Here is a 7,503-nt window from a genome sequence, read left to right on the forward strand (position 1 = left end):
TCTTTACAAAGTCTGCATTTGGCATCATCAGAGGATTTTTCGATTTTGGCCTTAATGGCATTTGTGCGGATAGCTTGTTCTTGCGCAGCCAGGATTAGTGACTCTGTTTCTTTCTTTAAGGTACCTGTTGTTAACCATAACCAAGTTTGTTCACTGTCCACTTTATCTTTTATTTTTCCAGAAATTGGCCATAGAGTGCTTTGTTCTGCCAACTCTCCATTCTTGATTTTATCACATCTTTTCTGTATTGTTGTTTCGTCTGTTGGGCCTTCAGTAGATTTTTGTTCTTTACTTCGATTAATAGACATTCTTGACTTTCTTTTAAATAATCAGCCAGTGCATGTTTTTCTTCTTCAACTGTTTGCTTCACTTGTAATAATCCTCTCCCACCTGATTTTCGGGGCAGATATAGTCTATCAGTATCACCACGTGGATGTAAACTGTAGTGCATTGTCATTAGTTTCCTGGTTTTTCGGTCCAAAATGTCCAAATCAGCTTGTGTCCAGTTAACTATACCAGCTGTGTATCTTATAACTGGTATTGCCCAGGTATTTATGGCCTTGATTGTATTTCCACCATTCAATTTAGATTTCAAAATTTTCCGAACTCTGTTGGTGTACTCTCGCCTGACAATAGTTTTTACTTCTCCATGCTTGATGTTATCCAACTGCAGAATGCCTAAGTATTTGTAGGCTTCATTTTCTTTGCATTTAATTAATTGGCCATTGGGCATTTCAATTCCCTCACATGCAGTGATTTTGCTCCTTTTTATGGATACAGTGGCACATTTTTCCATGCCAAACTGCATTGAAATATCGGTGCTGAATACTCGGACTGTGTTTGTCAATGATTGGATTTCTATTTCTGACTTTCCATAGAGTTTCAAATTATTATTGTTGTTATTATTATTATTATTATTATTATTATTATTAACTTTATTCCTTAAACATGAAACTCAGTCAACTAAACATTCAAAAATGCATCACAAATACCACTGACTGGTGCTAATGGTTGATACAGGTTGCTGCCAGTGTCCTAGGTATCAACCAAGAACCACCACTTCCACCACCACCTCCTCCTCATTATTATTATTATTATTATTATTATTATTATTATTATTATTCCATATAATGTGGAAAAAGTCATCAAAAATGAAAAACCAAAGCATACAATTTATTGATATTGCTGTACCAGGAGACACAAGAGTCAAAGAAAAGAACTGGGGAAAAAAATCATGGAATGTCATGACCTGGCCATCAAAACTACGTCATTATGGATGAAACATGTAACAGTGATATCCACTGTCATTGGGGCACTTGGTACCATGTCCAAGATTTTTATAAAAAACATCAAGAAATTGCAGTTTTTGCAATAACACCAGTGGAACTGCAAAAAAATGTGCTACTCAGAACATTGTACATCTTAAGAAAGTACTGGGTTGATACCTAGAATGCCGGCAGCAACCCATATCAATCATCAGTGACAGTCAATAATATTTGTGACACATTTTAAATGTTCAGTTGACTTTCATGTTTTAATGATTAAAATAAGTAATAATAATAATGTTAAAATATTGTAGGTTTTATGAATACAGACTGATAAAATCTTGGCTCATCACACACCAGATATAACTACAGTTGAAAGAAAGTGTGGATAATTGATGTGGCAATTCTAGGGGACAGTAAAAATAAAGACAAAGAATTGGAAAAGATAATAAAGTATCAAGATCTGAAAATAGAAATTGAAAGATTATGGTATAAACTGGCCATGCTACATCAATACTAGTGGATGGCACATGGAAAACCTGTACATTGAAAAATTTCTGTCAATTGCAAAAGGCCATATTGCTTGGATCTGCACATATACTATGTTGATACATTTCAATATTCTAGATTCTTGGAAAGAACTCAATGCATAATAAGATCAACACCAGCTAATAACTTTCAGTCATAAATTCGCATTATTGGGAATAAATACTAGACATTTTGAAACATTAATATTATAAAATTAACATTTATGACATTGTTTAGTTAAAACCTTCCCTCCCAAAAAAGGAACATTATAAAATATGGTGGCACTAAAAGGATAACATTTATTTTAGTAGCAAGAAATCAAGCCTATGTTACAATTGTGTTTCTTTCAAATAAACAAAAGGAAGTTCAAATAAACAGCTATGGGATTTATGCTCCTGCCTCATAGCTGTATTTTAGTTACCTATTCACTTTAATCTAGATGGCTGAATATTAAATATATTAGCACTGTCATCATGGCATTCTATAGACTAGTTAATTTTGCTGTATCACTAACTGGATTTGAAATGAGGTTGTTTTTCTCAAAGACCACCCAGGAAGTTAATTTTTGAAACTGAAATCAGGATTTGCAGCAAGTAGCTTGTGTTCTTTTCACGAGAGTGGTTAAGAAGATGCCCTACAAACACACATGCACTGAATGTACTACACACTGTGAGAAATACTGGTGTGATGAAATACCCACTCTGAGTTCATAGGTCAAGTAATAGAAAAGTTCTAAATGAGCTCTTCTGAGCTCACAATACTTGCTTCAAATTCGAGACAGGTTGTTCCAGCATTACTGGAAGCATCCCAATACTGTTCCAGCCATTCCAGAAGTGTTTCATGCTCAATTGTTCTAATTTGTGTTCAGAATGGGGGCTTTGGATCTTGCAATGGGGATGTTTCAAGTTTCAGATACTTGCAAATTGGTCAAAACAGCATAAGGATATGACAGAAAAGTCAGAAAAATGGTCATGAACTCGAACTGGAGTATTTTGAACTTGTAGCTAGGACCTCCCCTGCTCAGAAAGTTTTGAATTCAATTTATTTTTCTTGTGGCATAAATGCCAGCACTGTCTATAAAAGGAGAAAAATTAAGTAGCAGGTGATACAGAAGATGCCTGAAGCATGGGAAAGGATAACTAGCCATTTCTATCTTTGCAGGAGATGTTGTTGTAGTAGCAACTATGCTAAAAGTTTTTTCTTCTTTCAATGGGTCAGCAATATTGTGATAACAGAATATCATATCATCCCTTTTCACACTTTTAGTGTTTTTAGGCTTTCTCTCCAGAGAGCCATTTTTCACTTTTAATACTGTACTGGTTTTACTTTCATTAGTTAAAGATGAATACCAGGATGTGTGAAAATGGCTTTCTGGAGAGAAAGCCATTTTCACACATCCTGGTATTCATCTTTAACTAATGAAAGTAAAACCAGTACAGTATTAGCGCTCTTGAAATCTGATCTTAAAACTATTACAAAAAAGGATGATAAACAGGACATAGGGAGATGCTTTCTCCCATCCTCAGGCAAACCAATAGACTTTTTTCTTTCTTTTTTGAGCCCTTAGGATGTTGCAAACAATTTATGTTTCAAATGCTAGCCACTATATTCCATTGGATGGATACAAATAGGAGAAAAAAATCTGAAAGAGAAATGGGGACAAACCTGAGCCTTCAGCCCAATGACTCCCATCTCCTAATTTCACTTTAGGGCAGTGAAGATCTTACTTTCAAGCAAGGTTTGTCCCCATTTCTCTTTCAGACTTTTGAAGTTCAGCCCCTGAAACAAGGGCTCTGTAACTCCCCTTTATATTGAGATGGAGAGCAGTGAAAGAAAGAAATTGATGGAAAATGAAACATTTAAATCTTTGCAAATGCTGCGTTCTGCCCTTTTGGAAACTGATCCCAAAAGCAAATATGGTTGAACCCTCCACATCTGGATCTGTTAAAAAAAATTCCATTTGCAACTTGTTTTTAGGCTGGTGCAACAAATAACGAGCTGAAGAACTAAAAGCGAAGGAGACCACGGAAGGGCTTACCTTAACTTAGCAGAAAGGGCTTTCGCCAAACGGCGCCCAGAACTTGCTGGGACTCCCCTCCAAAACTTCGTTTTATCTTTCCTCTGAAGTTTCTCCGACTGCTCCGAGTCCTTCAGCTGAGTTATGCAGTCTTGCCAAAAAAAAAAAAAAAAGGAAAAGGGGAAAAAAATGCCTAGGGAGGGTTGTCTGAAGCTTGAAGGGGCGGGACTGGGGGGGGGAGGAGGAGAAGGATGCCCACTGCCTGGCTAGAGCCTCTGGTTTGTTTTTTTATTACCCCCCAGAGTATTCGTCACAGGATCCTAAACCGAGCCTTTGCTCTGCAGCGGTTCTTTTAAAATCAACAAGAAGCCTCTGCCAGGAATGAGGCTTTGCGGTTGTTGATTTAATCCTACTTTGGGTTCAAACTTTTTGGATCGCGCTCGCAGACAGAGACAGGAAGGATGGAAAAGGAAAAAGAAAAAGAAAGGAACCCCTTTGATTCTTTTCCTTTCTGGAGGAGAGGGGCAATTTAGCGGGTTGGGGGGGGGGGGATAGGTTCAAGTAACTGGAACTGAAAAGCGCAACAGCCCAAAGGCGCTTTGCAGCCCGAAGCGGGTCAAAAAAAGTCAGAGGAAGACGAAAGCTGGAGGAAAGCTGGTGCGAACGGTTCGAATCCCATCCTCCTTAGCGGAACGACCCCATCCGAATCGGTGTGTGCGCGTTCTCTCTGTGCATGGTGCAGATCGGTTCATCAAAACGGGACTTTTTTAAGGGTTGCGAGTTTCTCAACCCCATCTCTCTCTCTCTCTGATGTGGATGCCTGCTTTCGATTCTGCCCCCCCCCCCCCACGCCTCGCCTACCAGCCTCCATCTTCCCCTCCTCCCTCGGTTCGCCCCTTTCTCAGGATATGAGGAAATGTTTAGAAAATCCGCGGCCGACGCCAGCCGCTGACTCATGTTTTCATTAAAGAAGAGAGGCCTCCCGCCACATGTGAGGAGCGCTGCCCGCCCGTTCGCTCCTTCTCCGGCCCCGCCTCCGCTTCCCTCCCTCGCACCTTCTTGGCGCGGAGTGGGAAGCTTGGAAGGGGCGTCTGGGCTGGAGGGGGGAAGAGCGGACGTGATAGGGCTTATCGGCGGAGATAACCTTGAGTTAGCGGCCTGCCTTGTTCTTTGTCTGTTGGGAGGGATCGCCGTTGAAAAAGTTTTTGCGAAGGACACAACCGTGGGCTGGTTGACATAGTCCCTAGGGGGTTACGTGCGTATGTGAATCAGAGTTTGCTTTCTGTGTGTCGATAGCTTCCCCGAATAGGGGCTGTTGAGGAGGCCCCACACAAAAGGCCATAGGGTGGTGGGTGGGTTGTTTGAGTGTAGGCATGAAGAAAAGAATGTGTTTTGTTTTGTGGTCTTTTGACAGCTCAGCTCAGAACAAATTCCTCAAGAAGTCATTCTGCTGCAAGGCTTGGTGTCGACTCCTGAGAATACTGGCCAGCTGAAAAAAATAAATAAATGGATCTTGAAAGAAATCATCCCAAGAGCCTTCACTCAAGACACAAATGACCAGGGTCAAATGTGCAATGTGCCTACCGTCCCTTGTCCTAATCTTTCTTTTTATTCGTATCCATTACATGTATCCAAAATCTTGTTTATGCATATATATGTTGTCTAATTCATGCTTGATAAAATAAATAAAATAGAAAATAAAATAAATTATCCTACTTTAGAAATGTTGTGAAGATATGGGTCTCTGGGAAAAAAGCTCTAATGTTGGGAAAGGGGCAGAAGGAAAGACAGAAGAGGACAAACAGCAGCAAGGTGGATGGACTCAGTTAGTGGGGGGGAACATATTTGGAAGGACCATTTTAGGAACAAATTGCATAGAAAACTATCTGTGTATTCACTATGGGTTAACAACCTGATGATACATAATCAGCCTAAGCAGATTTGTACCTGACTGAACATATTTAAGTGTGGATGATAGCCAGGGGTGAACATGTTTAATACGTGGATGGGAGACCACCAGAAATCTCAAGGACTTAAGACAGGATATCCTGGAAGAAGACTATAGCAAACTAAGTCTTTTTATTGCTAAGAAAAAGCAACTGTGTATGTATGTGAAGTTAGAGCTGAGTTTTGCTCAGAGAACATGTATTAAAAACTAAGATACCAGGGGTTCAATAATATAATACCTTTTAATGTATATGTATATAATTTGAATATGGAAAATAAGTAGAGAATTATAAATATATGGGCATTGTATTCATAATTGTTTTGCTCAAAGTTGAGAAATGTTTAAAAAAATCTCAGACAACTTTTTGGGGCCAATTGTTGGAAAATGTCAGTGAAACATTAAAGGGTTAAGCTATGAATACTTTATAAACTCTTCCCTAGACGCTCTAAGAATCCTTGGATATTCACCAGTAAATTAAACCAATAAATTAAAAAACCCAGTCTATAACCTTTAGTTTTTATCTCACTGCTCAATGCTATCTCATTGTTGTCATTCAAATACAGTTCTACTGCCAATCCAGTTGCCTTCTGCACGAGATAAAGTAAGGGCTCTTTTGTCCTTGATTTCAAATGCAAAATATCTTGAGCCAACCTGTTTAGGGTCAAACAAAAAAAGATATAAACAGTTTCATGTTCTCTGAAACATAGCATATATAAATGTGACTGAAAGCTATCATATCTAATACCATTGAATCTGGTATCATTAGAAGATCTACTCAGTTTTTGGAATGTCAACAACTTGATTTCACATCTAAGCAGTTATATGTCTACACTATGAATTGATCTACTAGTATGGCTGAATTCCTAAGGGGCTAATTTATCAGTATTCATATTCAGGCAATTTAGTAAATACATTATTCTATGCTCAGAATTTACTTACTGAGTTCAGAAGTTGCACAATGCAGCCTTGTTTGTCTAGCGTAGGTGGAATTTGAGAAAACACAATGCTTAGTAGAGAAGCAATAGGCATAAAGTTGTACTGGTTACCAGTTTGATTCTGAGTGTAATTTAAGAGATGGCTCTTATCTATAAAGTCCTTCAAGGGCAGCTTATCTCCAAATATCTCTGATGTTGTCAAGCTCTATACACAAAGCTTGTTACATTCCCCAGGAGACCTATCTTCTCCATTGCTGTTCTGACCTTTAAAACAGCTCCTCCTCCTCCTCCTCCTCCTCCTCCTCCTCCTCCTCCTCCTTCTCCTCCTTCTTCTCCTCCTCCTCCAGGATCCAGTTAGCTCTGACCCTGCCAAGCTTTCAGAAGGCATTAAAGACCTATTATTTTCTCCCCAGGGTTTGGATCTGGAATTTGTATGACATATTGGAAGATTTTGCTTCCCCCCCAGCGCTTTTTATATTTACATGTCTTTGTATTTTTATTATGTGGTTCTATTATACTGTTCTTTAATGATGAGTGCTGTCTTGAATTGTATGTTGAATGGGTGTCTGTAGAAATTGTTCAGCTAAATAAAATAGGAGGCCTCTCTATCAACTTGGTGTTTTCCAGAAACTGCTGAATGCTTGCTTGGATGCATCCTTGTTAAGCTTAATTTTGTTGGCCTGAATGACTAAAGCAAGCTGAGTTTGTAATTGTGAGTTTGTGAGCTGTCACAGATTATGTGATTGAACAGACTTACAAGTAGTCCTCACTACTTGTGAGACTACAAGTAGTCCTCACTTAACAACAGTA

General features: G+C 38.9%; 1 protein-coding gene across 2 annotated transcripts in view; it reads right to left on the reverse strand.

Moving 5' to 3' along the window:
* PDGFRB (platelet derived growth factor receptor beta) overlaps positions 1–6,906 on the reverse strand; it is a 102,637-nt gene extending 95,731 nt beyond the window's left edge. The window contains exon 1 of one of the 2 annotated variants that reach the window (XM_032208652.1): positions 3,832–6,906. The gene's annotated coding sequence lies outside the window, so the exon portion shown is untranslated. The remainder of the gene's footprint in view (positions 1–3,831) is intronic. The other variant, XM_032208653.1, reaches the window with a different exon arrangement.
* Positions 6,907–7,503: the final 597 nt, after the last annotated feature.

Source organism: Thamnophis elegans, chromosome 2 (assembly GCF_009769535.1).
Source record: "Thamnophis elegans isolate rThaEle1 chromosome 2, rThaEle1.pri, whole genome shotgun sequence".
Classification (NCBI taxonomy): Eukaryota; Metazoa; Chordata; class Lepidosauria; order Squamata; family Colubridae; genus Thamnophis; species Thamnophis elegans.